This window comes from Lactuca serriola, chromosome 4 (genome assembly GCF_051521515.1).
Source record: "Lactuca serriola cultivar US96UC23 chromosome 4, Lser_US96UC23_V15, whole genome shotgun sequence".
NCBI classification, from domain to species: Eukaryota; Viridiplantae; Streptophyta; class Magnoliopsida; order Asterales; family Asteraceae; genus Lactuca; species Lactuca serriola.
The window spans coordinates 259,465,290-259,476,439 of NC_136411.1; positions in this window are offsets into that span (position 1 = coordinate 259,465,290).

Here is an 11,150-nt window from a genome sequence, read left to right on the forward strand (position 1 = left end):
TGTGCTAGTATGATTATATGTGTATATGCTTATATGTGTGTCAGACGGGGACCCATGTCAGGCGGGGCCTGGTAATTGACAGATTTGTAACCCGAGCGGGGCTCGATGTTGAGTAGGTCCCGTGGCCGGGTGGGAATCGATGGCAGATGAATCCTGATGAAGGGCAGGGGCCCGATATGTGCTTATTATGTATGGTATGTGGTATTTTGGGTAACCCACTAAGCCTTGTGCTTACGGTTTTCAGTTTATATTTTAGGTACTTCTGGTTCGAAAGGGAAGAACTCGGGATGATTATATAACACACACCGCCTTACTCCGCATTTTGTGACTTACCCTGATATTTTATTATGTATTGATACCTTTGGATCCACTTTGGTTTCGTGATGATGTTTTTTATTACAGTTTTATTAATTTTAAAAATAAATTTTTTAGTATTAATTTTTGGAATGTTACATATAACCAGGGGAAAATTGTGACCCATCACTAGAAATAATTATAGAAAGTATACATGAAAATCTTAAATTCAAAGAACACTATTATGTTAATATGAATATCAAGCTCGAAAGCATTAATATAGTACAAGAAGTGCGAAAAAGAAAACATATCAATGGAGAAGGAAGAAAAAAAAGAACACAATAATCTGAAACTGATTTCAAGATTAGTCGAACATGTTGCTAAACTACTAAATCAAATAATCTATAAGTTTGAATGACATTGCTATTTGTTACATGAACTTCTTGCTTCCTAGAAGGGAATTTATTTCCTTTGACTTTGGATCTTCTATTGGATAAGGTGTCTAAGTCCATAACTATTTCTGGTATGTACTTGACTGGGTTGGCATGGTCCATTTGGGCTGCATGGCATCATGATAATTGGATAGACAAAATGAGAAGAAAGACACTTATGATTATATTATAATTTTTAATATATTAATATGAAATCATATTATTTAATTAGTGTTGATCAAGAATTAATTTGGTGATCAAAAAGAGACTAATTAAATATATGGGGTTGATTGTGTAAATGATCCATTCTTATATAGTGGGATAATGATCCATGGTTTATTGGATTAGGCTAAAACCCATAGGGTGCTCCATGGATAGTCCATGGAGGTTAAAACCCATGGATCATGGAGGAAATGAAAAGCCATGTCAATTAGGGTTTACATGGTGTAACCTACTTGTGACACGCTATATAATGACCCCATAGGCTACCAAAATCGGCACCAAGTGAAGAACAAGGAGGGCTAGCCGATTTTGAGTGATAGTATGCTTCTCTCAAAGTTATTCCAAAATTTTTGGTGTTGTGTGAAACATTTGAGGCATCGCATTTGGGGTGGTAGGCTCACAAAGTTCTTAAGGAATCCAAGCAACAAGAAATGTATGTTCTTCTACTAGCTTTTATGTTTCAAGTTCCCCATGCCATGCTAGTTAGGATAAGAACCTTGGAAAAATCAAATTTTCATGTATCTTAGTATAACATAGATCCAAGGTTTCTAGGGTTGCATGTACACCATAGGTGTGTTAGAATGCTCAAAACCCTTCAATGGTATCAAAGCCTAGGCTTGTTTTCTTGATACTTGATGCAAAATGCTTGAAAAAATCATTTTTATGTTCACTGTGCAGTGGACTCACCGAGTCCATGGGGGGACTCGACGAGTCCAAGTGTAAAGCATCCTACTCGTCGAGTAGGTTCTTGCACTCGGCGAGTAGGAGCTTATGTGTGCAGAATTTTGAGTTTTGCTACTGGAAACGGACTAGAATCATTACCCTAAACTGTTTTGGACTGGTAAAACCTGTTTTTGGTGTGGTAATGATTATGCTAATCCATTTTCAATGGTTATTATCAAAATTTCAAGTTTATATGTGTTTATATGATTCTTGAAATTGTTGAAATGAATGTTCATACACTTATGAATTTGGTAGATCATAGGAAATATTTGCAAATTGTTTGTTAGTTTAATTCTTGATCTAAATGATTTTAATGGAGTCCATAATTTGTCCTCAATTTATGGATTACCAAAAGTCTTTTCTTTTAAAGTCCATTAAAGAACACACAGGTTACATAAAATGAAGAGTCTTCACTTTAATAAACCATTAACTCATAAGTTATGAAGTTGTAACGTTTTGAATAGTTACAAAACTTACCCTCAAATTTTGGAACGTGTAAAGTCACTTTAGAAAACTTTAGTTCTAACCCCTAGAATTTTAAAAGTTAAAATTCAACCCTTATACTTTATAGTATTATAAGTTAATAATATATATATATATATATATATATATATATATGTGTGTGTGTGTGTGTGTGTGTTTGTGTGTGTGTATAAGATCAAGTCGGTTTACTCTTAGTAGGCCTCATTCACGAAGTCGGTCTATAAGGGGTATAAGGTTATTGCCTATAAAATGGCAGCTTAATGGGTGTCTGTAACGCCCGTAGATCCGGGCTAGTCAATTTAGAGGCAATAGGGGTCGAAAACGACTTTTCAACAAAAGATTATTAAGAATAAATAATCTCAACCAAGTTTTAGTATATGTTACAAGGTTTCCGTACATATAAAGAGCGTCAAAATCAGAGTTATAACGAAGAAGTTATGACCCGTTGAAGTTTTACGGCAAAACCGGCACGGCACCAGGAGATGTAAATAGTGAATTTACGATGGAGGACCTTTTAGCCTTAGTGATCTAAACTAAAGTTGTAGTATATGTTAAATCGAGAACATCCATAAAAAGAACGCCCAAATCCGACTTTGTATGAGGAAGTTTTGATTTTTCTAAGATTCGGCTTAGTAGTGCACGACCCGAAACTCGAATTTTAGTTCGAGCGGTTTTTGACTTACGCGACCTAAATGAGAGTTGAAGATATCATTAATAGGAACTCAACGGTAAAAAGACAGAAGAAAACAGAGTCCGTATGTAGAAGTTATGAATTTTACGCGGACGTTTAACAGTATAATCTCCTTGTACTGTTAAATTCAAGATCGGTCGAAAATTAGCCGATGGAGTGAAAATGAAAGTTGTAGATATTATTTTTACCTACGCGTGGATATAAAGAACGTCAAAAACGGAGGTCGTATGTGAAAGTTACGGATTTTAGAAGTCGGAAGTGTGATGTGCGAAAATGGGTGATGTGGCAAAATCTTGGCCATTGCTTTCTCCCCAAGTCTTGCCACTAGGTGATGACATGTGGCACCAAGTTCAGCCAATTTTCACCCTATAAATAGAACCTCTCCCACCCTCATTTTCTTCACACCTTTCTCATTCTTTCTTCTCTTTACTCTCTCTCTAGAACCTCTCTCTAGCCCCGAAACCCCCCGAAGTGCTCGAAGGCTCCGAGAAGAAGAGCTTTTCAGCTCGGGAACGCTGCTCCAAGCAAAGACCGGTTTTCTATTAAACCCGCTGTAAGTGAGCTATACCTACGCTATTTTTAATATATCGTTTATTTAATTATAGTAACGTTATTAGGAACTTATAATAAGTACTTGGGCTATTATTATGGGCTATATAACTATTGTTTGATGCTTATATAATAGTAATAATAGCTAGACTATTAATTAGTCTCGGCGAATAATAGACTAAACTCTAGTGGTAATAATACTAGGTTTCTTCGAAGGAAATTATTTTAAAGAAGCGAAGCGCTGTCCGAGTTCGGATTCACCACCTTTTCAAGTGAGTGCATAGTTACTTTCAGTTTACACATAGATATGAAGTATTTTATATAAATTACGTGCTATGTGTGCATATTACCTAAATACTTGCTATCTATGCTGGATGAACATTTTTATACATGTTTTCAATGATTTAAACTGTATATGTATTTTATATCTACAAAATGTGTTGGGTAAAACATGGGTAGATGTAATAGTTGCTGTGTGACAAAATAAAATAATGAGAGGCCTCGTTATAGATGTTATTGATGATCCAGTCATCTAGCGGAGTATAGATGACGACCACGGACTATTCTAGACAGTCCAGTGGAACACTAGCAGGCTCGCAACCTGTAGGTGTTTATTTGAACTGTGTGTTTATTTGAACTGTGTGCTCACCAGATGTACTCCATCCCCCACATGGTTGCCTTAAGGACATTTATTGCTGAGGAATCCCCTTAGCAGTAGTGTCCGTCCCGATGATAATCCTTAGGATAGGTCCCTTATGATAGATGCTTAGGGACGTAATGTGAGGATAACGGGAACAGGTAATCGAGTTATTGTTGGTTGAGGAAATTAATAAACTTATTTATTGTGGGTTGAAAACCCTATGTGCTCACCAGGCTCCCAAGCCTGACCCACTCAGTTTCTTGTATTACAGGTAGTGGCGCATGAGCATAGATGTGATATCTTGGGATGAGAGATTAATGGATTTTAGGCCTGTAAATACGGAATAATGTAGTAAGGCCTATGTTGTATTGTTTATGCTTATAATCTGTATCGAACATGACATCCCGAGTCTTTTTAATGAAATACATTTCTACGGAAATGCTTTTGATAAATCTCTATCATATTTTTGTTTTGGGACAAATTCCGCAACACTTTTATTTAAAATGTTACTCTGATTTTTAAACAAAGCATAAACAAAATCGGTCTTTTCTGGCCGTGATTTTTGGGGATGTCACAGTTGGTATCAGAGCATTAGTTTAAGCGAACTAGGAATTTGTAGGATTTCTATACTTAAACTTAGAATGCTAAGCGATGATTGTGAGGTGTGAGCACTAGCTTATTTTAGGAATTATGCCTAAAATGCTTTTATGTGCTAAATGCTTTGTGCCTGACATGCTATTATTTGTTCGGATCTATGGTCTATTGCCGACCGGATCTGGAAACCTTATGTGTTTAGGATTCTAAGCGTTTAACTACGATATTAGAACTAGCATATAAACGTTTCGGAGTGATAAGGATGATTTAAACGTCAATCCTAAATAAAGATCTAGATTCACCTTATTCGGTGTATAGATCTAGATGGAAAGGACCCGTAGCGGAAACGTGAATGCAAATAGGAACCGAGATCAGCCCCCAGTGATACAACAAATACCAGTTGTAATAGAAGTTGCACCCGAGCCAATCACGATGGCCGGAGTGCAAGCATTGATCTAGATGATGTTAGATCGTCAAATGGAGGAAACAAGGCGTTTACTTCAACAAGCTCGAGAGGAAATTACGATGCCTATTGAACAGCCCGAGTTGAATGACGGGCAGTCTGAGGAAGGGAACGACAGTAGGAACGTTGGTCAAGCTGATCCCCCGGTGATTAGGAGGAACAATCATGATGAAGGAGTCGAGAGGAATGGATGCAAGTACAAAGATTTTATAACTTAGAAGCCATCGACTTTCACTGGGAAGGAAGATCCGATCGGGGTCATGGATTGGATCTCAGAGATGGAATTGGCCTTCACGACATGTGGTTGCAAAGGCAAGCTACAAACCACGTTTGCAGTACGTCAATTCAGAGGAGGAACTGTTCGCTGGTGGAATACCCTAGGGAAGACTTTGAGCCCCAATGAGCCCCTGCAACTGGCATGGGCAGAGTTTCTGGTGCAATTTAAACGAAAGTACTGCTCAGCTCAAAACTTACTCGAGCTAGAGAACCAGTTCCTGACCTTGAAGAAAGGAAGCATGTCAATTGATGAATACACCAACAACTTCACAGAGAAGATGGAGTTCGCCTTGCGCCTTGTTCCAAATGAGCTGACGAAAATCAACAAGTACGTAAAGGGACTTCCATGGGAGTACGCGGTGCCAGTGCGTCAGACACCTACTCTGGAGGCAGCTATCTAGGCTGCCAAGTCTGTGGAAGATATGATTAAGGGAAGAGCTGCCAACAAGATTGAGGTTGGCGAAAAGAGGAAGTTTGAGGGGTTTATGAGGCCCAATAATAAAATCAAGTCTGGTTCAAAGGAGTTTAGCGGAGGAGGAAACAAAGTGAAATGGTGCGAGAAGTGCAAGAAGAATCACTTTGGGAAATGTAGCGAAGAAGTGACTTGCTACAAGTGTGGGAAGACCGGACATTACGCCAACGAGTGCACCGCAAGCAAAAGGGTGTGCTATGAATACCGTGAAGAAGGGCATGTTGCTAAGGATTTCCCGAAAAAGAAAGAGGCGTCAAGACCAAACATTCCGCCAAAACCAAAGGCAAGAGCATTCCATATGATCCTAGACGAAGCAGCTGACGATGCAAGGAATCAGGAGTGAGGATGGATACATGGAGATCAAGTTATGAAGAAGCCATGTAGATAGTGTCATATGGTGTAGTCTATTAGAGGCAAAATCTAGGGTGAACTTGAACACCCATGTAATCGTTTCAAGGAATAATATAAAACCTTCGTTTTGATATTTTATGTGTTAAGTTTCTATGTGATTTTCTTGTATGGGGAACTTGAACTCCCATATCCATATCTTGTAATAAATATACATTAATTTATAAGTGTTAGCAATAAATAAAATTATCAAAAAATAAAGACCGAAAAATTTATAAATATATTTTTTTAATTACTTAAATATACCTTCAAAGGAATAAGAAAACCCGATAGTGTATACACATAAGGTTTTGTTGGATGTTTGGACATATGATCCTCAATTTTTTTAAACATACCCGACAATTTAGGGTATGTTTTAGTGCATACATAACTCCCCCAAGAGAACCTATATTTAAAAACAAAAGTATTAGTCAAACGTATAAAAAATAGTATTTTATAAAAAATATTAAATTGACAAATACCAATTCCATCCATCCATGTTCTCCACCACCCACAAAAATTCCTTGGTAACTTTATCATTGGGCTCTTTTCCTAAAAAAAACCTTGATTCAGAATATATAGCAAAATGACACGGACACCGTCGTGAGCCGATATATCATTGAACCGTTGATTCAAGATAAGGAGCTCTAAATCTTCTACAAGTAAAGTAGTGTCCGTGCGATATGGGAAGACTCTGGACCGAAATGTATTTTCACCGTATCCGCATTTATACATTGTTGAAAATTCGATCCGTGATCTAGGACACCGACCCATGTAAAGTCTGGACACAATATAAAACTCATCGGGCCCAAATAATAATGTACGTCTAGAAAAACCAAAATGTAGACGCTCAGATGCATCCGTTTCAGCAGTAGGACGCAACATATGCAGTAACAACCCATGAATAAGAAGTCCGTCTCCAGACTGAGCTGGTAGGTCCAACAAGTAACCGAAGCTAGTTGTTGAAAAAATATCTCGCACTGGTCCGTTCAAGCCACTCAAAACTTCATGCAACTTATGGCATGAAGCTTTGACAGATATGTTACACATCATCCTTTTGTTTGGAAGCTACAAAATTAAATAAACATTAAGGTTAAATAAGGTTTTATAAAAGAAAAACAATGTTAAAGAAGTAGACAAATCACACAATATAACACTTAATCATTCATTTCACATATTCTATTTACTTTGTATAAAATACCAAAAGAAATTAATTGACAACATTTTTTGTATTTTTTATACTAATAGTGTACCAAATATAGCATTGTACTTTGAAAATGGTGTGACAATAACATATTTTATAACAAACCTGAAACTACCAAAACACAATGTTATTTTATCAATACTTCTTCAAATGGATAGTACATTGCTATTGTATGCTATAATCGAGACATAAAAAATAACATACTTTATCACAAAATGGAAACATGGAGTCATAAAATATATACAATCGTTAAAATTCCGTAGAAATAGTTTTTTTTGAAGAAAAATGAAACAAAAAATATAAAATCATAGGTTTTAGGAAACCTACTGTTTTATACAAACCTACGGTTTCTTTTTTTTTTCAAAAAAAAATCACAGAATCGACAATATATACAAATGCTTATTGTTTATAAATTTTTTTTAATAAAAAACCCGAAAAAAAAATTATACCGTGGATTTTTTGGGAACCTACGGCTTCACAATTTTTTTTTTTGAGTTTTATGAAAAAAAAATCATGAAGTAATAATATATATACAATTCCGATCATGTTGCATCAAATTTTTTTAAAAAAAATTGTACGGTTCATACGAAACAAGTCGGCACTGCACAATCTGTGCATTGCGCACTTATACACTGCAGGTTTCATATGAAAACTACGGTTATTTTTTTCGATTTTTTTTTCAAAAAAAAACTTAACCCCATATATAAAAACTACTCCTAATCAAGAACACGGTAAAATTTTGATGAAAAAGTAAACAAACCTGATTGTTCTTTGTGTGCTCAATTGAGAGAAAAAAGTAGCAAAACCAACAAAACAATAATGAAAAATGACCTAATCTGAAAAATTAAACATTATATACTCTGGGCTAATGGGCCACGAAAAAGTAAACAGACCGTGAAACAGTAGTCCATTACCACGAAAAAGTAGATTTCAAGCATTGACCGTAGTCAATGGGCATTGATCGTAGTCAACTGTAACTCACCTACTCTTTCGTGGTCTATTTTTGGCTAACATGATTTTTTGGCTATTTTTTGATAAGTAATTAAGCATTATGGTTATATTAGTATTTTCTCGTATTTTAAAAGTTTATCAAGGATAAATATAATATTTACAAGTTCATTTTTAAGAAAAATATGTATGAAATTCTCCTATATTAAAAAAGGACTAATATTATAAAAGCCCTAAATTTTTAATGTGTAATTGGGAAAGACCCTAATATTTTTTTATTATTGTTATGGCCACAACTTTATCGCAGAATTATCACTCTAGCCCACTTAACAAATTTCAAGGTTAACTTGGTTAACTTTTTTTACAAAATCAGTCCTAAAAATTTCAAATTTGGCTCTTAAGGTTTGCAAAAAATTACACCACATGGTTTTTTTACTTTATTTTTTTGTTTTTTGTATACTTTATTTATTTTCAGTTTTTTTATAAATATATATATACATTTTTTATTTTCTTTTTTTATATACTTTATTTATTTTCATTTTTTAACTTTATCTTTCAACAATTTAATTTTTTTATTTCCTTTTTACCTTCTTTTCTATTTTTTTCTATTTTAGTTATTTATGTTTTTTCTAGCGTTTTTATTTATTTAGATTCAAGTAAATGAACTTGAACTCATTTTAAATTACTCTAACAAGTTTTTTTTTTATAGAGACCAACTATTATATTTTGGTTCTTTCTTTTAATCTATTATCAAATTGAAAAATATTATCTTGAATTTAAAGTTTTAAACTATTGATATCACTTATAAAAATATGATTTAATTTGCAAGTTATGTAACACATTGAAACACTAATTCTCAATAAACAAGCTAATTTTTTTTTTAATTTTCATTTTTTCGTAACGTAAAAATTAGTGCACTAAAGAAAAAAAATAATAAAAAGAAAATAAGTTAGCACCGAAATTAAAAATATAAACATACCTATTTTATTTACTTGAATAAAAATAAAAAATTGCAAAAACTATAAATTATCAAAATTATAATATAGTCTAATATATTAATACATTTAACATTTTTTGAAAAATGTCAATAAAAAACTTAAAAATACAAAAAAATAAAAACAAATACTTGGAAAACAAATAAGAAAAATAAAAAGATGAAAAATTAAAAATATAATATGAAAAGAAAAATGAAAAAAACTAAAAAAAAAAAAAAAAAAAAAAAAAAAAAAAAAAAAAAAAACTCTAATATACTCTATATATACCCTAAAAAAGTAGAAAACAAAAGATAAAAAAAAATCAAATTGTTGAAAGATAAAGTTAAAAAAATAAATAAATAAATAAATAAAGTATATATAAAAAATAAAAAATGTATATATATTTATAAAAAAACCCGAAAACGCATAAAGTTTACAAAAAACGAAAAATAATGTTAAAAAACCATGTGGTGTAATTTTTTGCAAACCTCAGGGACAAAATTTGAAATTTTTAGGACTGATTTTGCAAAAAAGTTAACCAAATTAACCATGAAACTCGTTAAATGGGTTAGCGATAATTTTATAAGAAAGTTGTGGTCATAACAATAATAAAAAAAATATTATGGCTTTTTCCAATTAAGCGTTAAAAATTTAGAGCTTTTATAATATTAGTCCATTAAAAAAACAATTATTTTTCTGTTGCATTTCAAACAAAAATCATGATAAGAGAAACTTCTAAATAAAAAGCCACTTTAAAATGATAGACATTATTTGGATGGAGATAAAGTTTTGAAAGATAGAATTGTAGTTTTTAAGTCAAAATCGAGTACAATAATTACCAATGATACCAAATTTTGCATAATGGTGTTATGGTGGTTCTCAAATTCATATCGACATAATTTTGTGTTAAATTTAGGAAATGAATCTAATACTCCTTTTCAAAACAAAATAAACCTTTTGAATTATTTTGCATTGGGAGCGTAAAAGACAAGTAATAGTCTTGGAGTTGATGGAAATGGTCCAAACTCGTAGCCTATTGAATGCTCATATTTAATGTGGATAACAAGTGTATGAGCGATTAAGACGTGAGATATGTTAAGAAAAGTATATGGTATATAGATTACACAAAAAGACCGGACCCAAAAAAAGACCGAAACCGAATCAGTTTAAAACAAGACCGGACCGAAAAAAGACCAGCCCGAGACCATCCCAGACTGGTCCTAAAAAGACCGGAACAGTCTAAAACTAAACGGGACCCGTCCGAAAAAAAAAGACCAGTAACCAAAAAAATACCAAAACAGTCTGAAACCGAACGAGACCCGTCCGAAAAAAAAAGACCGGAAACCAAACTTTATAAATATATAATTTTTGTGTTAATTATACAATTTTTAATCACAAACTATCTAATTTATTTCATTTTCCTTTTTTGAAATTTAAATTAAAATTTTTAATAAATTTTAATTTATCATTTTGGTGATAATCTCACATTTGTTAATGGAAAAAACTCAAAACCAAAACAAGAGAATCGAAAAATACCGAAACCGAACAAAAAAAAACTCGTAAATCGAATCGAAAAAGTCACACAGAAAGACCGAGAGACGAGACCGAAAAAGACCGGATCGAAAAAGATCAGTCCGAAAAAAGACCGGATTGGAAAAAGACCGAACGAGATCGGTCCGAAAAAGCCCGTACCGTTCCGAGACCGATCTCAAAAAGACCGGACCGTTTTGAGACCGAACCAGTTGATCCTGATTCGACATTAGAAGTATATTGATTTTTCCCCAATAACTGAATACTTT